The sequence below is a fragment of the Corvus moneduloides genome, chromosome 1 (assembly GCF_009650955.1).
Source record: "Corvus moneduloides isolate bCorMon1 chromosome 1, bCorMon1.pri, whole genome shotgun sequence".
Lineage (NCBI taxonomy): Eukaryota > Metazoa > Chordata > Aves > Passeriformes > Corvidae > Corvus > Corvus moneduloides.
The window spans coordinates 151013475-151040971 of NC_045476.1; the positions used below are offsets into that span (position 1 = coordinate 151013475).

General features: G+C 38.5%; 1 long non-coding RNA gene across 1 annotated transcript; it reads right to left on the bottom strand.

Annotated features, from left to right (window-relative positions):
- Positions 1 to 1390: 1390 nt before the first annotated feature.
- On the bottom strand, positions 1391 to 25307 carry LOC116454850. The gene is made up of 3 exons (XR_004244222.1): positions 25138 to 25307; positions 20316 to 20380; positions 1391 to 2831 (listed from the first exon to the last, which is right to left on the bottom strand). It is a non-coding gene; the product is annotated as an uncharacterized LOC116454850 (long non-coding RNA).
- Between the last annotated feature and the right edge of the window lie 2190 nt (positions 25308 to 27497).

Below are 27497 nucleotides of genomic sequence, written 5' to 3' on the forward strand. Positions count from 1 at the left end.
TAATGCTGATGAGACAACTGTGGTTGAAATTGTTTGGGATTTTTACTTTCTAGAAGGAATGTTAGTTGTAGTGAATTTTTAAGCATGTCTGCACATAGCAGTTAAGCTATTTGCAAATCATATGCAAAAGAAATCCATTTGCTTGCAGTGAGATTTAGACCAGCTATGAATCCCACAAAAATCCTATGTCAAATTCCACAAAAATAAAGATGTTTAGCCACTGCTTTCAATGAATTAATTGCTTATGTTCATAGAAACACTGACCATATTTCCAAAACCTCCAGAAAGGATCTTTCCAAGAGCATCAATGTATCTCCTCTGAAGTAGTTTTGCAGAATTGCTCCCATAACTACCTCAAAGGCTGGTTCATTTTTGAAATAAATATTGTGGTCTTTATACAACAGAAACCAGATTCATTGTAAATAGTGCAAGGACACATATAAAAGGACCTTCCAGCCCATTCTGTGGAGTGGAAATCTCCCAGGGGAAGGTGGGTGGTGTTGACATCACAGCAATTTTAGTAAAGAGTTCTGTAGGAATTCTGCTGATGTACTTTTTTCCCTCAAAGTAAGTACCTCACTTCTTGGTCAACCTTGACCACACTTTTTTTGTAGTATTTGTTCATCTCTCATTCCTCAAAGAAGAAAGTTTGTCATAATAATTTTTCTCTTTCTGTGTCTTTCATTGGCTTCAATTTACCCTGTACCAGCAGCTAGGTTAAATTCTAGCCTGAATCCATTTTCTATGTTTTTCTGAAGTTCTGTTTGCCAAGGTTGTATTGGTGATTAAGATATGAATAATCTGAGATTCCACTTGCCATGTCTCATTTTTTTTTTATTTTACCTTCAAAATATTCCATTTCTTTTTCATAAGCAGAGCTAAATCACCATGGATTGAAGATTTTTGATTAGCAACAGACAGCAGAAGGAAAAAGTTGGAGGAACAGGGATAAAATTGGAGGAACAGGGATCCCTATTAACATAGAGATCGTTTAGCCGAGAAACCCTTTACCACAGGGTGTATAAGGAACAAATCAATTATAATCAAGCAGTTCAGAGGTCTTCCTAGAAGAATCTGGAAGTGGAATAGAAAACGTCATTCAAAACTCTCAAGTGTATTTTGGACAGAGGCAGAAAGCATGGAAGTTATTTTACTTTTTTGTTGCAACTAATAGCTACTGAATTTTGTTACAGACCTTTTTCGCAGATGGTCATACCTACCTTGCAAGACCTAAGGCAGATACTCCCTGAGGTCAATTTTTGAGGGAATAGATCTGGCAGGAGCATCATGCACCTTCCAAAATGCTCTCCCAGTTCTGCTGGCCACAAACTCTTTACTGACAGCAGTCAATGATGGAGATCTCAAGAGGTTACTGTATTCAAGTCTCTTACTGCACATCCTAATTCAGCTTGAGTCACTTTCACCTCTTAACCACAGCCCCTGAAATTTCCATCATCACATCCTTCTCTCATATCTTCTAGCTTCTAGGTCAGCATGTAAGCTACTGCCTGTTTAATACTTTTTGGTGTGCTTCTGCTCAGCAGTCTGTGTCAGTGACATAGGAAGGCCATGTGTCCTAAGACTTGCTCACTGCGTCAGTTCTCTCTGTCACTCCCTCTGTCTTCTCTGACGGTTCATGGTTCCAACAGTAGGAAAGAAAACTGTTCAATGGCAGTGAACTCTGCTCACCTATTTTGCTGTCCTTTCTGATTATTTCAGTTGTGGTGAGGAATGGACTCCAAAACCATTCCAGACAAGTCTGCAACTCAAGCTCCCGTGGTTTTCAAAGAGGTCCTCATGTCTTTCAAGAAGAATCAGGATTGGCTCCCTTTCAGGTCCCGTATACTTTTGAATTCAGGAACATCTTCTGATCTATTCTGATGCTTACGTTAACCTCAAAGTAAAGTAGGCAAGTAAGGTCTTGAGCATGCTAGGTTATGCATAACAGTCTGGATGTTGCCTCTCCAGGATAATCTGCATTGCACAAAACCAAATAGTTGCATACTGAAATTTTTCTGGATAAATCGACACACTCCTCCACATAGGTAAGATGCAGCAAGGCACTGCTTTCTGCTCTACTTTTAAGCATACTGCCAGCCCCCATGCCCTGAAATCTTACAAATAACTTGACAAATATTTCAGATATCCTAGTCTTGAGGATTTCTGTGTCGACAAATGCAGCTAACATTCTAAGGAGTGCTTGATCATCTGACAATATCCTCTAGTCCAGAAGAAATAAAGGCATTGGACTTTGGTGTAGCCTTGAAACACTACTGTTCGAAGTACCAAGAAGTGACTGCTTTCAGCACATTTAATGTAAGAACATGATTGTATGCATCAGAGCTGCAGTCAGGATCCAATTCCTACGCCATTCAATGCAGTCAGTCCCATCCTTGGGGCTGTAGAGAGTCCTGGCCTCACTGGAATAGAAATCTGTTTGCTCTGGTAGTTTGGGTTGGTTTATTGTGACTTCACAGTTTTGCAACAGTTTTATTGTACCCCACTGTCGGCATGAGGGGAAGAGAAAGTTCAAGAGAGAAATACCAGGACTTCTGCTGGGCTGGAGATGCTTCCTGCCACAGTTCTCCTGTAGGTGGAATGCAACATATTTAACGCTGCCATAAATGGTTCAAGGTTTATTAGAAGCAGGCAAATGTCATTTCCTTCACAATGTAAAAAGTACTTTAGTAGACTTGTAATATTCATCATCACTTTTGTGTGGCATCCATGGGCTCTCTTAGCAGCTGAAATACAAATGGAGAAAAGAGATTCGCTGCCACAAGGACGTCATGATCTAGTCTTTCAAAAAGTGTGCTGAAGGTAGTGATGGGCTGGAGAGAAAGAAGAAGAGACATCAGTATTTTGAAGCAGTTATGCACTGGGAATAAGTTCACATCCCAGCAAAAAGACCAAGAAGAATGATTGTGCTGCTTTTTACATTTTGGAAAGGACAGAAACAAAAGGTTCTAGTAACCGTCTTCTTGTAAAGTCTCACGGAAACTCCTTTTTCACGTGGGACCTTGATGTCCTGGGATCAATACAGAGGAGACCATCCAAACCCTTAAAGCCTCACCATGGTAAAAATATGTTTCTCAGAAGGTGTTCTGGTAATATTCATGCAATTGTAATTTTATTCCCTCTACTTTGTCCTGTTACAAAGGAAAATAAGGTTACTATTTTAAATGCGGATATTGTTGTACAAATGGCCAGAGCAATGTTGCATGAACTGTTTCCATGCTTTTTGCCAGGCAGTTTTACAGATGCTGGCAATAGAACAGCAATGACTTGAATCTATTTCTTTGGGAATGAATTCATCAGGCTTCACTCACAGCATAATTTGAGCAATACAGGAAGTTTTCTGCAAATCTTTAAAAGCATTTAAGAAGTGCCTCAATCAGCATGAACAAAATGTATGAAGAGTTAATTCCTAGGTTCTCCCATATTCTCAACTATAAGAATAATAGGACAAGTTCAAAATGAAAGCAATTTTTAGCTTAAACAGAATTAGTCTTAGCAACGAATTTGGGTTTACTGTGCCAAACTGTTGTTTGGGTTTTAGGGTAAAGTTTTCTTTTCCTTAACTAATTACTCCCTAGTTATCCTTAAGAAAAACTCAACATTTTCCATTACTCATAGCATCTTGCATAGCTATGTGGGATTTATTCCTGCGTATAGATGAAATGGAGATCATCCTAACCCTCTATTTTATTGTTATCTGTCATTGTATCTTACTTCAGAAACACACTATGCCTCAGTCTTTATTGAAAATTTTCAGGTCATGGAGAGCTCAAGTCACAGTCTTTAAGTTCTCTGCTTCACAGAAATCAAAAAAAATCCCACTCTAACTTTCTAAAAATAAGAATATTCCTTCTTATATGAAAAAAAAGTATCTGAGTGCTGTCTCTGTGACTGGTGTACCATACTGCATCCTAGATCACACAATGTATCACATTCACATTTGGTGCAATTCCTTGGCCCATTCTCTCACATAATAGGATTCAATAGAAGACATTTCAGAGCAGAGGGGCTTTAGCTGAATGGATGGATCCTTGAGAAAGTCAAGGCAGGACCTCTATAGAAACAGATTTTGGTGATAAGGGAAAGGTTTCCTCAACATGGTACGTCATTTAAGGGTCACAAAAACTTTCAGCAAGACTCTGCAATTGAATGGGACTATCAAAGAAAGCAGCAGAATCACACAAGTAATCGCAGCAGCTTCGATCTGAAACTCCATGGGATTGACCCCATTTACTTTGACACTGATCATTCTGTTCTTCATTGCTCTATATGGAAATTTTCACCTCTACACTGTCTGCCAGTCTCAATGGTAGTGATGATGAAATGGTGGAAGTACCATAATGTTCTCAATGCATTTGTTTACTGCTCATAGGAAGAGGTGGAGGTGGAGGTGTTTTTTCAGGTGAGGCAGCTGTGGAGCACTGGCGCTAAGTCTGTGACGGAGCTCCCCCTGATGGTGCTCTGCAAATGTAAATGCACGGATGGGGGTCCCAGGTGCTGCCCCTCCAATTTCCACAGCAACAAAGGCTGATCAGACCAGTTTGGTCTGGAAAAGTCTCCCACTGCATTCCTCCTGAAAACAGATTATGGATACTACAGAGCAGGACCCATATTTTTTTCATTAAATGTTAGAAATCCCCCTCATCCCTAAAGATAAATAGGGTGGTTCTGGTGGTGGTACTGAACCACGGAACTGCTGAAGGCCTCACAGAGAGGAGACAACGGAGCAAATATTAAGAGCATTTGTTGGGCTGTTGTTGTTGTTGCATTTTCTCTCACTAATCCCTTTGCCATGTAGAATAAACTAGCTCATGATTTTTTGAATCCTTGAGCTTGGCAATGCTGTTAACATGTAACAGAGTTTGTGTCTGATGATCCTCCAAAATAAACTGACTGTATGTGAAGCGACAGGGGAACTTGGTCATCAGATGTAAATCCTCCACTGCAGGCTAGCAGTATTGCCAGGGCCAAGTACTGAAAAATCATGAGTTGGATCTCTTAAAAATCACAAAATTCTCTTTAAAATCATGACTGTTGCATAAACAAGCACATTTTGGTTTTGATTGCTTTTACATTGTCTAGTGGTCCTTGGAGCCTTCAGGCTACGTATGAGTGATACTTTTTATTTCCAGATTTCTCCCACAATATATGGCCTTGAAACATTTTTCTTTGATATATGAACACTGACGTTTTAACAAAAATCATATGAACCCTCAAACTAGGTCTTTAATGAAGACACCAAGATCCTTGCAATAAAATGGAGCTAGGGAGAATTGCATGGTCTAAGCATAGGGCTACTGAATAAAAACTTTGAATTATAAACCTGTCTGAGACAAAAATCTTTACCTCAATTCCCAGACAAAAATCTTTACCTCAGTTCCCAGACAAAAATCTTTGCCTCTAGTTCAACTTCTACATCTGCACAGCAGGACTAATGGTACTTTATCCCAGGGCTTAATGAATATGGTGATTTTACCATTTATCTTACTCAAATATCTTGAATATAAAAAGGCTTTGCAAATTCTATACAGTATTATTCCATGCTGGTTTATCCTCTAACGAAAAACTCGGTCATAGCATACATTCAGGTTTTTAATTTTTCTAACCAACATGTCCTAGAACAGGGTTTTTTCTGTAGAAAATAACAATGAGGGGGGCACAGAACACAGCCTCAGTGGGATGCCTGCTCCCTGATTTGCAGCCACTCCCGGGACTGGCTGGCTGGCGTGGCGCAGCTCTGCCTGTCAGTGCTAGTGGAATATTCCATTATACATTAAACAATGTTTTCCAAAACAGATGAGTTATTTCTTACTGAAAACAACAATAACAACCCAATCCCCTGGAAGAAAACTTAAATCATCTGTATTACCCAAATGGCAGGGCAGAGACTATCAGTGCAGTTTCATTCACAGTGTTGTTGTCAGAGCCACACCTAATGACCTCCTGAGATGATCTTCATGCCCTGAGATGGTACCATAAGCATAGGCATTAATTTAGTACCAGGAACTATAGTGATTAACTTCAAATGACTGGCTGAAATACTGTGGTGAGATGCTTCTGAGCCTGTGTCAGAACAACAGGCTAGCCAATAAACACTGGCTATCACAGTTTGCATTTAGATCACTCCCTTTATCCAAAGCATGTTATAAATATCAGAGATTTTTTTTGTCTCACCCCAGACAGACAGATAAAGCATGGTTTAAGAAGCTCCACAGGGAGCAAAGTCAGGCATCTGCATTTGCTATTAACAGTACAAGTGAGTGGTTCAAGGTCCAATGACTCTGTCCCCCACATTTCCCTAAATAACCAAGCACTGCAATATTGCTGCAGTTTAAGCACCCAAGTCACAAACTGCAGTCAAAGTTGCTGGCACAAGATCATTAGCAAATTACTCCCTTACTCTGTTAATGTCCTGGGTTCATACCCTAACCACTAATTCCTGTAGGAAATGTATTACTCGTTATCATGGTTGAGTACATGATTCACACTTTCTGGAAGGTTTCATTTTATTCTTGAATAACATAACTTTAATTTTTCAGATTTTCTGATGTGAACCAATGTAAATCATTCTTTAGAACCAGGGACATGTTTTAGGGGAGCAGTTGCTCCTTTATTTTGACTTGTACTTCTCCCAGGGGCATATCCCCAGGAAGTTACTGTACACATGGTGTATGTGGGATTTAATAAATAGGAAAGACATGAAATTTAAGTGATTTTTGGCAGTTATCCCTTTGTAAATGTTAGCTTTTTCCCTGCAAAGGGTGTGTAACCCTTAGTGAATCAGCCTTTTAGTGTTTTATTTGGTAACAGACTTAATAGTATGTTGTACAGTGTCTAAAGGCTTAAGATTAAAATGATACGTATCCGGTAAAAGGACTGAGCTAATCCCCACCAGCTGGAATACAGTGCTGAGGGGCCCTCCTTTCTGGATGGATTTTGCATTGGAATTAAGACCTCTTCTTAAAACAAATGAAAGAAAGTTTGCAGAAGCAAAGACATACAGTAGTGGAGCAAAATGAAGTTGCAGCAATAAAGCTACAGAAACCCTTCTTTTGACTGGTTCCAATCTTCTGGACTAGCTCAGACAAAGCTTGCTGCAGTGCTGGGGCAGACGGCCCTTTTCTGCTGTGTGCAGGCATCAGTCTAATAAAAAGCCTTCTTCCCGATTTGGAAGATGTATTACTTCTGGATTCAAATGCTTCCAAAAATATATGAGATGTAGAAAACCCTCCTCATTTGCCAGAAACACATTGGAGTTTTGCTTACATTACATTCTTTCCTCGTATATGTTTGAAAAAAAAAAAAAAGGAAAAGAAGGGAGGGGGGAAAAGAGACTGTAATACATTGAACTAAAAACTTTCATCGCAATGATAAGATATAACTTTGGGTAAAGAGACTGGGAGACAGCTCAGTCAATACTGTCTTGAAATCTTCTTTTACACCTCTTTCTGAAGTATAAATATGGACTTCGTCCAGTTTTCCCAATCTGAACGACTTTGGCTGGGGGAGGTTGGTATGGAAGTCATTTCCCCTTTAGGTGCAGTAGCTGCTTTCCACAGACTCAACAAAGACATGAAATATCATTAACATCTGATTCTGAAAGGCTGACAACCACTTCTTTGTTTTACACAGCCGTCCAGGGAAAGCTGCTGTGTATTACCATATCGCAAGCAAAATGATACCTATTAAGCTCTGATAGGACCTCTGGAATATTTCTCTCATTTGTCCTGGGATATGGTGATTGAATATGTCTATTGTTTCCACAACCAACATTTCATAATTTAAATGGTATTACGTGTAAACATTGCTTCAGTTAAGGGTGGGTATTGCTGGGCCAGGCTCCTAAGCCTGTGACCTGTTTGGGACACGGTTACAAGGATAAGGGCTAAAACCTCCCATATTAAAAAGCCAGAAAGAGGTGAGATAGTTTATCCAGTGGGTGCTGAATCACAGTAGAAAATAGTCTCCTCCTTCTTCAAACAATCAGGAAGACTCTGCAGGCCTCAGCAATGCTTCTCTGCTCCACAATAGAAGGAAAGCAAGTTGAAAGTCTTGCCCAGGGGATTTCTCCACTCCAGAACTCATTGGAAAAGAAACAGGGAAATGCCACTTTTTATGTGGGCTTAATTCTAAAAAACAATCAAAGCATTCCTCTAAGTTATTTTAGAAAGTGCAAAAAGTGTCTTTGTTTTTCTCTAATTCTCTCTAACAACCCATCAGGATCACACTATTAGTGCTAAAATCTTCTATCAGAAATTAGATTTCTTGGTCATATACAAGAATTATTACTCTTTTTTCTTTCTTTTTTTTTTTTTTTTTGGTTAACTGTATGAAAAGAAAATTGAATTTTCAAGTAATGAAGTTAGCTAATTATTTGCAGGACTGAGCAAATCCTCATCGGATGAGGATTTTTTTTTTTTTTTATAATACATATAATTAGCATAAAATAAACCTAGTACTATAAGTTAAATGTTTTATTTGAAGGAAAGACTTAAACCTGCATGTCTAAACTGATCCAGTTTTAATTATTCTCAGGTTCTCAAATCTTGCAACAAGCATAAATAAAAACTTCCCTGTTCCTCTGTCAGAAAAAATAGTTAAGCACTGTTATCACCCCCATTTTACAGAGAAACTACTTCCAAAGCAAGGAAATACTTTGGTGAAAGGTCAAAAAGAGCATTTGTGTCAGATCTGGGAACAAAATTGTTATCTGCTGCCTTCTAGGCATTTGGTTTAACCACATCCTTCCTTCCAGTACACTGCAATTTCTTTTCACCAAACATTTCTTTACTGCTTATTTCTTCTTATAAAGCTCCTGAAATCTAACTGGAAAAAAGAGTGCAAAAACTTTACACAAGGCATTTATGTCCCTCTTTTGTTCATTTTTTCTTTAATATTCTAGTGAAAACATTTTCTGGAAATTCAGAGGAATGTTGCAAACTGAAGTGCTGCATGAAGATACTTAACAATAATATCACCAAGTGGCATGATCTCCTAGGGGTGCAAGCAAATATTCTGTGTTACAGTTATGACTTTCTATTTGAAATTCAGTCCTTGGTGTTATTTGCAGGGTCAGCAATGAAGGCAGTGTGGGATACTCTGGCAAGGTTTTGGCTCTTAAGCTATCTTGTGCAGGTTGCCCTCGAAGAGGCATTTGCCCCCATGCAGTGTAACTTCTCTTCTCCCAGAACTACTGTGTATATGTAAATAAGATAAGTTACATTTGGAATTTAATGATCCTGCACCACTTTTTTTTCTCCTTTTGCAGAAAGGTGCCCTTCAAAACACTGTTTGGAAGGGAGGTCAGCCTCTGTCGGAGTATGTCAAGAGAAGATACTAGTTTAAATTCGTGTTTATGCTGCCCTCACCTGAAATATAAGTCCAAGATCAAATATTAAGTATTTGAGCATATTCAGCATAATTCAAAGAAAAATGGCCAAGGCTGTATTTTGAACTTTGGGTTAACTTACCTTAATGTACTCTCTCACCTTATTTTGATCAATATGTTCATGTCTTTTTCAGTCATAGAGAGAAGCAAAAAGCAAGAGCAAGATGTGCTTTTCATTCTCTCACGCCATCCCTGCTTTTGCTCACTCACTAAACAAACCAGTTACAATACTTTATTAGCCTCCTTTCTGTGTTTATATTCCAAAAGCCCTTCTACTCCAGTGTCTGTCTTTTCCTTGTGTCAGGCAACTGGCTGCAACTGCTTCAAAATCTCAAAAATTTGTTGCTAGTAACTCAGTCTAAAATTTTCAGACAGTGTATTAGGCTGAAGTAAAGCACACACGATGCAGTGCCATTGGGGTTTTCTACCTGCTTATAGTAGCTTTTAATTTGCTGCATTAAATTAATAGCTAATTTAATAGGACTTTTAATGCAAGGCATTTTCATGTGGAGTTTCTCGCACTACAAATCACATTGAGGTTTGTGTACAAACATGGTGATTCTCATCCTGTTTAGTAGCACAAAATCTAAAATACAGACCTGTTTTTTGAGGACTTCCTCTGCTCAATTAAAAAAACCTTCACGGAAAATTTCTGCATTTTGTACTAGATTTGAAGGAAAAACAGCCTGAACCATTTAGTTAATTTTATTGCCACATTTCCCACCCCCAAATACACTGATAACAGAGTCTTTTTTAGGACTTCTAACCTTAATTGCCTGGATAGTGTGAAGCAATACCTGATTGGGGAAATAGTAAGCATTTTCACCTTGTTTTTAGATCATTCACTTTATTTGGCTCAGTAATTTGGCATGTTAGTATGTCTAAAAAAATAAAAAATAAAAAAAATTAAAATATTTTTTAAGGGCACAGCCACTTATATTTTATGCAATTCAATTAACTTCTCTAAAAAGTCTATCTAAATTCCATTAATGCTTAGCCAATCACATTGGATTAAGTTCTTCTTCTCTATTTGTCTCAGCCCTGGAGTTTTGACCTTTTACTTTTGTGAGTTTTCTTTTATGAATCTCTTTCCTGGGCACAGTATTTATCCATGTTGGTGGTACCCGAGTGGAGAAGAATGGTATGGGAGGGAGGATTGATGTGACCAAGCAAAGAACCTGCCAAGAAGTTCAGAACCTAAATGCTTCTTCGGGTGTGAGTCCAACTTCAAACTAAGACCACCAGTGTGTTTAAAGTATAATGCAAATTCTCCCATAAATATTAAGGGCATTTTATGGCTAAATGACTGTATATGCAAGGCAGGGTTTTCTGGACAAGATCTCTGCCATGTTTCATGTTGTTTGGTTTTAGGACTCGACTGCCGTGCAGGCAAGAGACTGGCCTCGTCTGTCATTTCTGGGATGGGGAACGGCAAGGCTGCAGGCAGCTCAGCTGCATCTCCATTACTTTTCCATGGACTCTTTCATAGGGCTGAAAGTAAAGACCAGGTGTATGTCTTTGTTCTCCTTAGGTAAATATTTCCTCTTCTCCAGCAGTGTGCCGTGCAGGGCAGCCAACATGTATCATTCTCAAACAAGCAAGGGAAAAAGAGATTTCTTGCGGTCTGGACTACCTGCTCTCCAACCTGCTATCCAGCAGGGATAAGAAGAAAGGTGATGTTACCTTTTCAGCTGTAGCTGCTGTTCTGGAAACACCTTCCTAACATGAACCAATCAGTAAAGCTTTGAAAGCTGGCTGAATCTCTTCATACATAAGCAGGAAGTCAGTTAAAACATGGGAGATTCATGACATTGTAAAAGCCTGTGAAAGTGATAGGCAAGAAGGGAAATTGCCAAGGAACTAAAATTTGACCTCTTTCATCCCATTGGTAGCAAAACTTTGCAGTGCTGCCAGAGGAAATGAATCAACAGAACTCAATTTATAAACACACAAGATCAGACAAAAGTGACATTAAACATTTACTGAGCTTTCAAAATAGGAGCTGCACTTCACATATCAATACTTAACAGAAAAACATGCTTTTAATCTTTTTAATGAGCGGCTCCAGGGAATTAAATATTTTGGGTATTTTAGGACTAAGTTACAACATAGGTGAATCTGATAGGGTTTCCATTATCTGGTATCAGGTAGGAGCTGTATATCAGAAAGGAAGGTGTGACAGAATGCCCTGTCACAGAGATGGAGCACACATTGAGTGTTTATTTTTTCAGACTGAATATCCAGTCCCCAAGGTGAAACAATAATGAATGACATCTTACTGACTGCCCAGACAGATATGTTGTACTTTCAGATAATATGTAGTAATTCAATATCAGTACTCATAAAATCTTGTGTTCATGGAAACCAAAGGAAAAGAAACTACTTTGCCCAAGCTGGGTCTCAAGTTAACAAGATAAATGTGGGGGGTTTGTGTTATGGTTTTGTTGTGGATTTTTTTTTAATTCATGATTTGCATTTTAATTGGGTTTGGATACATTTCATTTTATTTATGATGTGTTGGGGTTTCACATTTATATTTTTGTTTCAATACACTTGGTCAACCTACATTTCTTTTTAAGTCCTTTAGTCACTCTTTGTGTGAGATGCAGAAAACATGTAGGCCTTCGTTTTCTGAGCCTGAGTAGGGAAGTGGTTGTACTTGCACAGACACTATTAGTCTGCTAGACACATGCTCTTGCTTTTGGTCTCCTGAAACTAGACATTAAGCTTAATATTAATATTGATCAAAAAGGAAGGACCATGCCTATGAAAATATTTGGAAAAAATAGTTTTTCAAAAAGTTTTTCAGAGAGTTATTTTCCTTAATTATGACAAAAAGTCAATGTTTTCATGGAAAGAAAACATGACTGATTAAAAATATGGTTTGCTTGGAAAAAAACCAAACCAATTTTATTTTGTGAAGCAGACCATCAGAATGTGCAACCAATACCTTTGGACAGAATGTGTGTACCCTGAATTCCAGCCTACCAGGAAATGCCCTCACTCTGCAGTCTGCAGATACGTAGACAGGTTTGTCACATAAAAGGTGTAAGGCCTGGGAGTAAAAAGAGAAATAATATTTATTTAGATTATAAAATGTACACTACTGAAATGGAAACAATCCAAGCCTCAAAGCAGCTTCAATGGAATTAGAATGACCACTTCGATTTCCTACTACTAAATAAATGGGACATGTCATTACAGCAGTCTGACCACTGCCACAACAAAACCATCTTATGCATCTCCAAAGAGCCACAGAAGTTCCTAAAAGACATTAGGAGTTGAAAATCCATAGACAAGTATAGGTCTACTGCTAGCAGTTGTTGATTAACCTGTAAATTATGTGAAAAAGGCAAATCATTTTAACAGGTTCCATCTGTAATTAAGCTGTAAGTCATATCAATGTCATGTATTGCTTTGGAATGGAAAATTGCTGTCTCTATTACTGAGGATACTTGATTGCCCAGAAAATTAAAATTCTTTTCCGAAATGCAGACGTTGGTGATTCACATCTAGGAGTCTTCAAAGTATTTTTTAAGTAATACACAGAATTAATTAGACAAGGGAAGTAACTAGGTAAATTTAATTTTACTTCTGAAAACACAACATTCAGAACTTGAGCTTACACAAAACAAAAATGCAACTTCCAAGCAATGACAATAATCAAATTGTTGGTCAGCTCGCTAAGAGGAGAACTTGATATTCCTAGAACATCAATAAAACATATTATAATTTATTATAATTATACAGATTTTTCTAAAACAGACTAATTTATTTTCTGCTTAGAGGACTGCACTACTCTTCCCTGGGCTTAGGGATCCCATCCCTTTTGGTCCTGGGTCATGGTAAGAATGTTCTTCTCTCTGAATGTTGCTTTCTTTACACATTATGCCTCTCTCCTTTTACAGTGAAGGGAGGGAATGGAATTCAATCTGCTGTGAATTCAAATAATTATATGTTCAATCTATATGTAGCACCAAAGCTTAAATATTACTGATTGACAAAAGAAACTGAAGATGAAACCCCTAGCTTATCATAATGTTGTCTCACATAGTATTAGTAATACCTGGCACACACTTCATGTTCAAAGCAATTCAGAAACATTAAGTAATTAGCCTACATATGATTTAATGCCTTCTGCCAAGATTGCTGTATACAAGAAAGTTGCTGGAAGAAACAGGAACTAAAACCATATTTAATCTGAGAATATGAGTAAAAGTTATAATAATAATTCTTTCAATTTTTCATCTAGGCTTTTGCCCAACATATTTTACAATTTTTTAATGAACAGGAGACCAAAATTCTGGTTCTTAGTTGCTCAGTAGTCACACTGAACTCATCAGTAGAGATATAAATCCTGAGTACCCATGACTGACAACGGGAGGACTAGACTGACTGTGTTATGTATTGTATATGGCACCTACCCTCTAAAATTCTATCACCCCCTGCCAGCTGCTGAACAGAAAAAAAAAAAAAAGTAAAAAAAATGTAACACAGTATAAATTAAGAACACAAAACCATGTAAAGGGAGGTTTTACTATTTAAGGAAGCACAAAGAACTAAGGAAGGCTTTCTTGCTGAAACAGATTCATTGTTCTGAGCAAAAGTCAGAACTTCTGAATAACACAGACCTAGTCTGGGGTTGTGGTTTTTTGGCTTTGATTTCCTCATTTATTTATTATTTTCCACTGTTATTTTCTGAATTAACCACAGTCTCTGCCTCCATAGTGGAAAGACATTCTTTTGCTCCCTCTGAATGGCAAATAATTGGCTCTCTCCTACATATCTTGTAATCCTTCTCTTTACTCCTCACCTTTTGTCAAGAAGGTGGACAATGAGCTGAAAAGTCTACAGAAGAGGAGTTAGTGATCCATTTAGCTCAGCAGCAGACCACAACAAGTTGCTGGAAAAAGCAAGCCTCCACAGCAGCAGTATATCCCCTGGCTGTGCCTCTTTGCACAAAGCAGATCACCCTGCAAAAAATGCATCAGTTTCTTCTACTCTTTAAACCCCACAATTATGGGTACATTTTTATCCCCAATGTAGATACATATACATTTATCCAAACAAAAAATATTTTTGAATATTATTGTCTCCATCTTTTAAACATGTACCACAGTTTTATGAGGTCTTTGGTGAGTGTAGGGTTAGTGGGAGCTGGCATGAGGCAAGTGATTGTTTATGGAGTCATAAGATAGAACAAAGACAGAGTTGTGCCAGCCAGTAGGCAGGTGGGATCAGGATGCCTTCATTTCAATATGGATAAAAAGACAAATATACTATGATGTATGAAAAACATACAAGGAAAAACAAGCAAAGGAATGAGAAAAGGCAGAAGAAAACAAGCTAGGGAATGAGGCCAGGAGCATAAATTACGAAATATAAGTCCTTAGAAAGAAAATTACCTTCTGTGTTTTTTTGCTGGACAAGCATCAGAAAGAGTGAGCTTGGTGACAAGAGCAAGTGAGGAGGATATACTAGAGATCCCTTGAAGTAGCAGCAAGAAGGAGATGGACACAGACTAAGAGCAGCAGAGTGCTGCAGAGCCATGTATCCCCTGCCCACCGTCCTAGTGCTTCGGAAGCCATGGTGCACTCAGCCAGCCAGCAGAGACCTGCCAACACAATCACAAGTTGGTTCCATTGATTCAGTTCCCACCCACTGGAAGGAGCTGGGAGGATCCTGGAGGTGGAGGGAGGACAGTCCCCTCATCCTCTCCTTCTCCTCCTCCCAGCATCACTGGCACTAATTCTCTCTCTCTGCACTCACTCTTTCCGTGAAATAGAAAATGGGGGGGGGTGTAAGGAGAAGGGAAGACGGGAGGTGGCGGGTGCTGGTGCCCCAGCCTGGCAGCTGGGTGGGCTGTGGGGTCCTGGGGAACTGCAGGAGCCATGCAGAACCTGGCTGCTTGCACGTCCATCAGCACATCTCTGCACTTGTAGAGCGGGGAGGGGAATATTGGATATCACTTTGGTCGAGGCTGAATCTATAATTGAGAAGATGAGAGTTCATTACAGATTTTGGCCTTGGAGTGCTTGTCTTGGCAAGAGGCTTAGCTGAGTGTTAAAATCATTACCAAGTGGCCTAAATCTAAACAAACACCCACCTTTTCCATTTATTACCAGGATGAAATGACTTGCCTTGTAGAACTGAAATACCTATAGTTGTCAGCTTCTCATTTCCCAGTGGTGCATAAAATTCCCTCTCTTATGGCTGTCTTTCCCTCTGGTCTAGCTTTCCCTTATGTTATTCTACTGACAAGAATTATGTATTAAATTACAAGCTATCTGTCGCAGAATGAGAGTTTCACTTCACACCAGACAGAGGTCTGTTGTACAGAGTTAAGAGTTCCTTTCTCTCTAGTGCTGTGCTGTAAAGTGAGGCAAATGTTAAGTAAAAAAAAGTAGGATGACTCTAACATGATTGTAAATGATAATTCAGGCATATACAGCAAGAGAGACATTTCTCATCTTATGAATAAGTAGCTGTATAGAACCAGACAATATTCTTACAACTGTTTTTGTCACTGCAAGTAAACTGGTGGAATTGTAGGTGTGGAGGAATGACTGTAGTTATTCTAGAGATTTCTTTCCCCATGTTTTTCCCCAAGAAGTCTGTCTATATTGTTCCAGCCTCCATGAATGCTTCAGGAACTGTGACCCATTTTACAATTCATTCACACAGACTACAGCCATTAGCATGCAGAAACCACAGCACTGTCCCTAAGAGAACAACTTTTTATTATTACAAAGGAGATAAAAATGATGTATTATATATTATGTTCCATCACTGAAAACCATCACCCATGAAATATCCCTCTGTTTCTACCTCCTTATCTAAAGATAGGCTGAAAAGAGAAGAAATTGAGCTACTGATTGGGGGACTTTCCCCTTATTTTATTTGTGTGTGCAGAACATACTCATGAAGAAACATGTGAAGCAAATCACTCAAAAGAGTGATTGGAAACAAATTTAAATGAGTAGTGTTTAAATAATTAACACCTGCCAAAGTAGGAACAGAGGCCTTATTGCTGATATTAAATCATATCCTTTAACGTCTGAAACAGATGACAGTAAGTAATTCCAAAACAGTCAAGACAGGAAACCAATTTTTAGTTCTTGGAAAGTTGAATTAGTTTCAATAAAGTTGATAAAAAGCCTATTTTGATTTTGCTAATTCTACTATGGAAAGCCAGTTTTACATTAATTTAATTTTTTTTTTTTTACTAATTTAATATACTGTAACTGAGCATTTTTGAATCATGATTTAAAATATATTCATTATTCAGTAAACTAATGATGTATGTTCCACCTGGCTGCTGCAGAGCCCGGTAAGTAAAAACTGTGGGTAGTATCTTGTTACCAAGAACAAATACTGGACTTGCCAAGTTTCCAGTCAGTAAATATAACTCACAATAGTTATGCCAGATAGGCAAATAAGGATGTTCCGTTACAGAAGAAAAACCAAAAAAGAGATACTGTGTAGCAGCTCAGTATTAAAACTCAGCTCCATAAAAGCACCCATTGCAGAAATTGGCAATTTTGCCTGAGAGTAGACTGTGGTGTAATGGTCTGGAGTAATGCCTAGAGTTTTTTATTCAGCAAGAGTTGTGTGCGTGTGAGAGAGAGAGAGAGAGAGAGAGAGACAGTGTGTGTGTGTGTGTGTGTGTGTGTGTGTGTGTGTTTTAAAATAACATTAATGTTGAAACACACATGAGTAAAAGCAAAGCTATTCTGGCTGTCACCTCACTCCTAATTCACCTCCGTCTCCTGGTACTTCATCAAACTTGTGCTGCATGGTTTGATCACAGGTTGCTTGTATTTGGAGACTCCCTTCAAGTAAAAATATATCTGTCCATCTTAAATTTTTTTTTTCAGTGTCTGGACCTCCTACAGTCACTAATGGATGTTATCAATGCAGCATTGCCTTGAGGTCAGTCTGGGCATGCAATTGGCTGAGCCCAGCAGCTCAGAATTACTCTCCAAACCATAAAGATGTGAAGCGTGGTCAAGATCTTCACTCCCTGCTCCCTGGAGAAACACAGTTCTTTCCCTAAAGGACAACACAATTCTTTTGTTAAGCAAGGACTTTCTGGGGACAGAAATGGTCCACCATTAAAAAAAAAAATTTAAATTTAAATTTTAAAAAAATAAAATCCTCCAGTAAAGACCATGACAAATCTAATCACCTCCTGTTTCAAACATAACCCTCAGTTCTTTGTCCTGCCTTCTGTAACATAAATATAAAGAGATATTTATCTGAAAAAACCCACCTCTTAAAAACCTGATTAAACCCAGGCGATGGGGCCATCTCTGAACATGCATCGGGTGCTTTGTGTTGCAGATCCATCTGAGCAGGCCTGGCAGTGCTAATAGCAATAGCAAGACTGAAATCAGACAGGCCAACTAGAAACTTTGGCAAATGGCAACCCCAAATCCCCAAACTGTGTGCACATGTTCTCCTATAAGAAAAGGATGAAAGAACCAAATAATTTGAATGATGCATAGTCATATAACTTAATGTACAGTTGGCAGACATTCAGTTCCAGTAGCAATGGCTGTGGTATAAAGTTAATATAAAAGAGTACTTTACAGATGAGGTAACTAAGCTACAGAGAGATCAAGATGTCACTTGTTCCTGTAGAATTTGAATCAACCTTTGCAGTTAAAACATCCTTTTTCTGTATGCCTCATTTCCAAAGCACAGCAAAGGATGTTTGAGTGGCTACAGCATTCCTCAGTGAGAGCAACAGAGAGGGAGAAATCCTGGGAGAAGAGGGAATATTTCACCCCTTCAATGGCCAGAGATGGAATAAATGCAAAATATGAAATGAACTGACATGAGGTTCAGCCTCCCTTTGATTTTACAGTGGTCAGAATTGAGGACCTTCTTCCTATTTGCAAACACTGTGTAAACTTTCTTTTACACAGAACAACTGCATTTTTTTCTTAAAAAAACCCAAAAAATACATTTGACTTCTTACTGAAGAAAGGGAAAGGAAACTGAAAACTCCTTAGTTTGTATTTGAAGCAAATAGACATAGAAACGAGACTCAGAGTTTTGAAATGGAAGAAATAAAAGTGGGCTTTACTGGTTTTGCTTGTCCCCTACAGTGAAAATGTGCACTCTGAATTCAGTTATTCCACCCCACCCCCTCCAGAAGTCCTTTATTTAGAACATAGGTATTATAGAATAAACTTAAAGTTCCTTTAGACCCAAATTTAAAAGTAGATCTCTCAAGAGCTGTATCTTCTTTTGTAGTTATGACAGGGCCTTTTCTGTATTAGAAACTAAACATTGGTAAAATCAAGCAAGTTCACTTTATGTCCTTACATTCCTCACTTTATTTTTTTAAATTTTAATTAAGAAACCACTTCCCAACTGCAGGCCAGCAAAATATTTGAGGGCTAAAATTAACAACTTGAAACCAATTTTTTTAATATAAAAATGTGTTTAGTTAAAATGTAAGAGGAAGTTTTCCAGATTGCCTGAGCAGACGCATACCTGCCCAGTCCCCAGGGCTGGCTGCACCTGCGGGAGCCTCTGCTCCCTTCCCGCTGCAGCAAGTGCTGTTCCTGTTGCCCCAGGAGAGGCAAGAGCTCTCTGGCAGCTGAGCCAGCAGTGCTGCAGTCACTTTGTGCCCAAGCTGGAAGATGTTTGCATTCCCTGCAGCTCGCCCATGACACAGTACCATCGACCTTTACAGATCAGCAGTGTGGTATTATTTTAACTCTTCTCCATTTTTTAAGATATCTGAGACAATAGGGCACTTAAGTAGTCCAATATTTTCAGAGTCTAAGTGCAGTGCTGTAACATAGGAAATACACCACCATCCTGACAGTGATGTTCTTTTAACAAATTCTATTTTAATGGAATACATGGATTAAAAATTAAGTCTATAAATTAACCTAGGAGTTGGATGTGAATAGGTTATTGCTGGAGAAGAGCACCACATTTAACGGTATTGTACAAAGAGGAACTGACAAGGTTGTGCCAGCTCATATAACATTATTTTAATCAGTTATGTGCTAATGACAAGAATAGAAATGAGACACAATTTAATGAAATAATGCTTTCCAGCTTTCCTTGGTCAGACACAGATTTGTCAGGTCATCTCTATACCTTGAATAGCTGCATCCTCTCCAGTAAAAATGATTCTTAAGTCCTCTTCATACTGTCTATGCAAACCCTGCTCCGCTTTCTTATTCTTCCTCGTCTAGTTTTCCAGTTTGGGTATCTACTTCTTCCTCTCTTTTTTTACCTTTCTGGTAACATGTAGTCAAAAATGTCAGTCTACCAATGAAGTGCTTTTAACTGTCTTACAAATCCTCACTTTCTGTTTCCTCTCTCTCCTTTCTAAGTCTTTTGCTTTTGTTTAATTTTGCTTTATTTTGACCCAGTGCAATTCCTTTGGTGAAGCCAGTGAACAGAATATCATCCCAAAGCATGTTCATTGAGCCCACCAGAAAGGCAAGGCCAGTGCACTGGCTTTGGCTAAGTGTACAAGGCTTTGTTTCCTCTGCACTTACGTGCAAACCAAATAATTCACTGTATATTCGTCACCAATTGTAGTTTGTTAAGCTATGCTTTGACAATGCTTTGCATGACTAGAAGCATTCGGTTAGAGAACAACACTACATGAGATGGTGGCCCATTTCACACCAAAAATAATGGACAGTTTAATATCCTAAATTAAAACCATCAAAAGCCACAAGCGGCACAGTGATTATCCACACTCTTTATTGCATACTTACCATCAATAAAAACAGTTAATTCATCTCAACACACAGACTTTAAGAATGGGGAAAATTAAATACATCAGTGAGGTATTTGACTAGTTTTGTAGTTTTCTGGCCTGAAATAATAAATATAGCTTTTCTGTAAAATTGTTGTAGAGGATGCCTCTTACCTTTCTTCATTCAAGAAGCCTGTGAAGTTTCTGAAGAAAGTTCATAGGTTGTCTTCTGCAAAAGACTAAATGGTAAAAATACAAATGTAACTTATTCTAAGTCTTGATTATTTGCTCACTACGCACTTAGATATTTTGCAGATGGTCTTTATGTGTATTAAAGTGACCACAGGACAAAAAGTTTAGAAAAATTCAGCAAGAATATTATTCTGGAAATAATACAAAAAAAGCACCACCTTGTCCCCAGAATACTGTTTGCTCTAACTTTTTACAGTGAAGGAGAAAAAAACAATGGCTTAAGTAATTTTGCCCATGAATATGCTATAAAATTGATGAATATTTAGTCTTGGGTGCTTTGTGCCCATGGCTGGAAATGGGAAGCTATTAGCAAGGACCTGACTGTGGGATAGTAGGTGTTCCCACTGAGTCCTGGAGGTCAAAGCCAGTCAGTGATACTCTTACTGAACCAAAAATCTCTGAAGCGGTGCCTTATATAGCAAATTATATGTTCTGAGAGCTCACGTAAGATGCTGTGCTTTAGTTCCGCGAAGAACACAGACTTCAGCATCATTAACTAATCTGATTTATAATGAAAATTAATTATTATGGTCATTAGACTAAATGGCTTCTGTCATCTGCAAAGACATAATTGGTACAGAAAATTGTTTCATAGCTAAGGAACAATCAATCAACATGGGCCGAACATGAACATGTATTTTTTCCTCTCTGTTCTCTCACACAATGAAAATCCAAATACAGAGTGGGGGTCTGGGTTGCAAGGCAGCTCCTCCCACAATGAGTAATGACCTGAGGCAGACTCATCCCAGACAAAATGAGAAATGGTATAGGAAGGGAGAGATGGGGCTTATATGGCAAAAACCATGTTCCATACTCCTGCAGCCAGTACCACCTTGGCCAATGCTAGTAAGGGAGTGACTACTCAGCAGTTCTCTCAGCAAATCTGCATCATATACACACAGCATAGTGTTTATACTTGTCTCCTTAATTCCACCTTCACTGGTATTTAATGAAAGGGAGAGCAAATATTACAGAGCTCAAGTGCAAAGAAATGTGTTCCTCTTTCCATTCCTCCCCTTGAAACCAAAATATTTGATAGAACAATAATAGATGCAACACTAAAAACAAATTTTCTTCTTTCCAATCTCCAGCTGTCTCTCAGAAGCATGAAATTAATACTGTAGTTAATTTGAATTTCCTATGCTGTTTGGTTGGTTGCCTCTGGTTCAGAAATATATCATAAGCAAAGGTGGGAATTTTCCAAACCACATCTGACAATAGACCAAAGCTTGAATGAATCATTTGAAAAAATTATGATTGACCCATCTTTCAATTAAAATTTTCCAAGAAGATAATGTCTTTATTCAGCAAAGTTTACTGCAAAAAAAAAGTACCTTCTGCATTTAAGATACTGTAAAAAGCAGAGACATAGAAAAGCAACATGGAGGAAACAAAAAAGTTTTTAAATGGTTTGGGCACTCTTTAAGAGTTTGCATCTGTCTTACTTTAAAACTTGTCTACCTAAAAATTTGAGTTTATTTATGTAAAATCTAAACCCACTAAGATACTTTATTTTAGACAATTTATCAAAAGCATTAATAATTTCAAAATACATGCACACACACACACATACATATGCACACATTGTGTGCCTAATTTCTTTTTTTTTAATAGGTAAGCAAAACCAACCAGATTTTATTTATGTTGCTTATATTGATATGAACCATTCTTGGAACTATTAAAATCTGCCTGCCGAGGACTTCACAACATTACAACTTCTTCATCTGTGTTAGGCTGAAAATAGTTAAATTGATGGAATTCTTTGTGTGTTGAATGGCTTCAGAAACAGAGAATGCTGAGAGGTTGTTCTGTGGGATAAGAGATTGCTTGTCTTAATCTGCTCCATTTCCCAATCTTTTCTTTAAACCCATTCCAGATGATCTGGAATATTCAGAACCATAAATGTATTGAGTCTGGAAATTTGGAAAGAGAAAGTATTGAAACCAGAAAACCTGACTTCCTTAAGGAAGAATACAAGAACACGTGAGTTCTCACCAAAGGGCTTGTGCTGGGTTCTGTATTCAACTTCTGGGACATTATTTTATATAAAAGCTGTTTTTTTCCGTCAGAAGATAAGCTATTGTTCTTTGTACAGTCCCATACCAGAAGAACAATTAGAATTTTAAGGAAGGGATTTACCCCCCAGGACATGTAGCATAGTCACAGCATTTTCACAAATATGTGGATCTTGTTTCACTATGTCACTCAAGGTAACCAAGCCTAAATCTATCAAAGATGTTTATTTTTGAACACTGAGGCATATTTGCACAGAATTTAAATCAGCAATAATGAAATGTTGAATGTGACTATCTCCTTGGGAGGACTGCAGGAGTATTTCAAAGACATATAGGCAATAGTTGCTGTTCTTGTTTTGTCAATGGTAAAAAGATTTCAATGCACTAAGGCTGACTGGCTAATTTTTTAAGACCAATGGACACTGAATAAGACTGCAGGAGGAAACTGTAGAACATCCAAACCTGGTTTTAGGCTACTGTCATGCTCTGAAAATTAACCTTTGCCTCTTCTTCAAGGTCACAAAGTACCATTTTTCTACACTGCTGAACAGCCATGAGCCAGCCTAGTGATGGGCAAAGTGATTAATCCAATATTTCCTACCAGAGAACTCCTCAGTGGCAAGAGCTGGAATCTGAAATGATGGACATCTAACTTCCCAGCTCACCTCCTTCTTTATCTGAGATTATAAACACAATTTCTTCCACCACTGTAAACAAAATCCTAAGTGGTATTGATGTCTTCTACAGTATGTAATTTTGAAATGGTTCAATACTAAACAGTACCCCTCTCAATTGCTGTAACCTGTAACTGCCTGCAATAAGGTTCAAACAATCATGAGCAACACAGATGTTCTATTTTTTATTTTTTTCTTTTTACCACTAAAGAAATGAGTTTTTGATTTAAAAGTGTTCATGATCTGCTGAAAATCCCACATTTGGCAATAGGTGATGTCAGGTTTTCAGTAAAATGCAATGCTATTGAGCCACTGACAAGTGTCTTGTAAGCTATCGTCAATCAGAAAAAAAAAATAAAAGAGTTCCATATTATTTTCAAGGAAAAAATAAATGTTTTTGCCTGACCTGGCTATGGATGTCAAAACATGTTTCAATAACACTGGATCCTGCCTTTGATTGAAATGTTTTCAGAAATTATCACACCACTAATAATATTGAAGAGGTGGGTAGGCAGCCAAGGTAAACACACCATGTGGCAGAGGATGGGGTTGACTATTTAAGAATGACGGGGGACAAGCAGCTGTCACCGAATTCTTGTGTGTGCTATACTCAAGATCACTGAAGAGCCAGAATGTATTGACAAAGAAATATTTGTATATTCTTTCCCTTTCCCAGGCTGCAGCATTCTTATGTGCATAAATTCTCCAGACCTGTCGTGTTTTCCACTCCTTATGCTGCTTTTATGGATTCATGCACATAGGGGAGAAAGGTTTTATGTATCCAATAAAAAATGTGAATGTGAAGGTATATAAACATGTAGAGTGGCTTATAATGATTTCCAAACTGCACAAACTAAGAAGAAAAGAAAGAAAAGGCAATAAGAGAATTATTCTAATAGCTTTTATGAATGTGTCCCTTCCACTGTTGTTGCCTACAGTTAACAGTAGCTGAACAATGAAAATACATTGGAAGACTGACTGAAACTCAGTATTTCCCCAGTGCAGGTATGTCTGGTCCTTTCTTTGCAGGCAAAATCTCTGGGAGGGATTATGAATTACAAGCAGTAAAAACACAAAGGCAACAGCCCTGCAGATGGATGGGACAAAATTCAAATAAAATTGAACTGAGCAGGAAAAAGGAGAAGCACAACACTTTCATTAAACTTGCAGGGTGAAGCACGTAACAATAAAAATGACATATTTCTATTGTAATAGGAAAGGCACAGTTTCTGTTTGGTCTGACCAGAAATGGGCATTTTTAACACAACTTCCACTTATGTCTCATCCACACAACTGCTCACTATCCTATGTTCATTTACCCTTGCACAGATCCAGTGAAGGCAGTCAGAAGAGGAACTGCATTTGAAGACTGGTAGGTAGAGAATCTCTGGGAAAGGAATTAACACAAAACTTCAGAACTTCTACCCCTGCTGTCAACACACAGAATAGACTCAGCTCATGCTTGGAGTCTCAGGACAAGCTGACATAGCTGACATTTGGGCACTTACCTCCTTTTATTTGTCAGCTGAGCAAATCTCATACAAAAATCATGGAGAAGCAATGAATATCATGCTTTGCAAATTCTATTTCTACAGAATAAAATGCAGCATCCAAAGGCTTTAATGCTCCACATAGGTATTGCCTCAGCTTGCCAACTTCAGAGTGGAACCACACTTTAAATATTCTGCAGACTGTAGTTAAGTGCTGTAGTATGTTAAACTTTCCAGTCTTACATATTTCAATTGATTCTTTGTTCTCCTCTTTCAGAACAGGTTAATGAAGCTAAAGGAAAGGAGAGGAGGATTGGCCATTCAATCAAACTGCAACATATGGAAAATCCAACATTTCAGGGAATTCTAGGAGCAAGCTAACACACCTATTCTGGTGAGACTAGAATTAATGGTTGCTTATTCTTCTGTTCCTTTCTTAATTTAAGGATTTACAAGCACTTCTACACACACAAATTAGGTATTACATCAGTTGCCTGAAGAAGAGATTACAAATTTTTTTTTTCCAAAAAGAGAAACTAAGCCAGATAGATGCTAAATGACTTACCCAAGATCACAGTAGAGGCCAGGCTACTCTCTACACTCCTGGAGTTCTAGTCCCATTCATGAAATCCTGATCCCACACTCCCTCCCCTTGCAAAGAAAAGGGGAAAAGTTGAGGAAGATTACTTCAAGTTAATCCTGCTACATTTTCAGGATCCTTGTGCTGGAGTGTCTCAGTGGATGTGCACCCAAATAGACAGGAAATCAAATTACTTCCCTTTTCAATTAACTATTACAAAGTTTCCCAGTTCCTCACATATATAAAAAGTGCATTTTGAGCAGAAGCATTTAAAGGGATAACATAAAAGTCAGGAAGCAAAAAACAGAACATCAAAGTCACAGTAATTAGCTCCACATGTCTAGCTGATAATTAGAGATGTCTTTTTTCTTTTTTTAATAAAGAAAATGAAGATACCAGAGTGGATGCTACTTGATTAAATAAGCTATGTAATTGCTCCGGCCCCATAATCATGAAGTCAGGGCACATCCCTTAGCTCAGACTATGCGTGCATCTGTGCCACATGCAGATTTCCTTCATTGTACCAGTCCCCCTGTCCTCAACTCCTGTACACAAAGGAAAGAAGCATTCATAAATAACCCTGCTCCATGAGTGCGTCTGGGAGAAAATTACTTGTAAATGTCAAGAATGGCTGATAATAACTGAGAAGGCAAGCACAGAGGAGGAAACCATTCTCTGTGTGCATTTGCAAGCTGGTTTGGCCACAGCATGATCAATAGGTCGCAATTAGGCCCAGCAGTTTCTATTTAAGTAGAAGTTTCTCCCAAATATGCAAAATGAGCTTAAGAGCTATGGGAGCTCAGCCTCTATCAGAGGAAGCCCTGCAACATTCTCTCAAAGAAAGTAAAATTAAACATGTTTTTTCATATACCTTCAAAACAATCACTGCCAGGGTCCAAAAAGATTTAAAATGCCAACAAGTAAGCAAATTACTGTAAAATGTTTTGAAAGGTACCTGTTGCAGTTACGACTCTTACACGAAGTACCCGTTTTACAAAGAAATCTATTCTCATTATCCCAACTGTACTACTGCTGCCTAATCCCATGCATTCCTCTCAACATTTACCTGCTCAATCCTCACCCACCACTACTGCTCACACACTCCATAATATAGTAGTTACTTTAGGTTCAGCTGTAAATAATGCATGCCCATGCCTGTCATCTAAATTCTCTTAAGTTAGGAGTTATTTCCAGTCATAAAATCATAGAAATTAGAGGCAGAAAAGACCTCTTAGGTCATTTAGACCAAAACCCCATGCCAATGAGGAGTGTTCCCTGCAGTACACTTTCTACTGCTTTGTCCAGTCTAGTTTTAAATGTCTCTGGGGAGCACTTTAAATGTCTCCTAAATAGTGTTTCGGTGTTTCTTCTGCTTCCCTCAGAAAGATTTTCCACAGGCTGAGAGCCATGCTTGACAAGTGAGTCATGCTTGTTTGAAAGTGTTGGTCCTGGTAAAGCTCTATGGCTTTGGCTTGTGCCTCGATGCCTGATTAGTATTGTCTAAGGCAAGTCAGCTGAGGTCTTTGAGATGGAAAAGTGTACGAGGAGTTCACTCTTACTGCTGTAGTTCTGTAAAATTAATTGGAAGTAATTTAGTGCTGGCAGGCTGGCAACCTTTGCAGCAGTTTCATTGTTTTGGGATGTTGCGAGACCATGTCTGTTTCATCCTGCAATCTCTGTCAAATGTATCTCTATCTATATAGGTGCTGCCTATTACAGAGTGAGTGTACCATGATGAGAGCACTCTGCGACATGGGCACTGTATCATTGAGGGAAAAGACCTGTCAAGGGATGGCAAAAAGAATGATGTGCTATGTACCAACTCATTCATAGTCTGGGGAAAGAAATTTTAAGGAGGAAAAGAGTAATATTCTTTCCTGAAAAGCTGCTGGTACTTCAAGAAACATCAAGCACTGGCTTGAGGTTCAGGTCAGAAATGCATGGGGATGGTCTTGGGCTCAATCTGCTACAGCATCTGGCCAGTTTTCTGAGGGTACAGACCGATGGCAGCCGAAGACTGTGTGAAATGCTCTGTCAGCTATCTAGTGCACAGAAGCAGCTTGAAAAAAAGAGTGTTCATATCATGAAAAAGGATGTGTTGGGATGGGAGTGTGGTGTGGGAATAGGGTTGGAAAATCACCTTTCAGCAGAGCTAACTTTGTCCCAGTCACACTCACTGTGGAACTGCTTTCGAGCAATACTGCTTCACCCAAAATCCAAATCCAGAGTAAGTGGGACTCACCAATGTAGCAACAGAGCAGAGCAGTGATAAAAGGCCACACTGTGATAGAAGTAGATGTAGTTCAGTTTTGAAGTAAAGAATTGGTTTGGATGTTGCCTAGAAT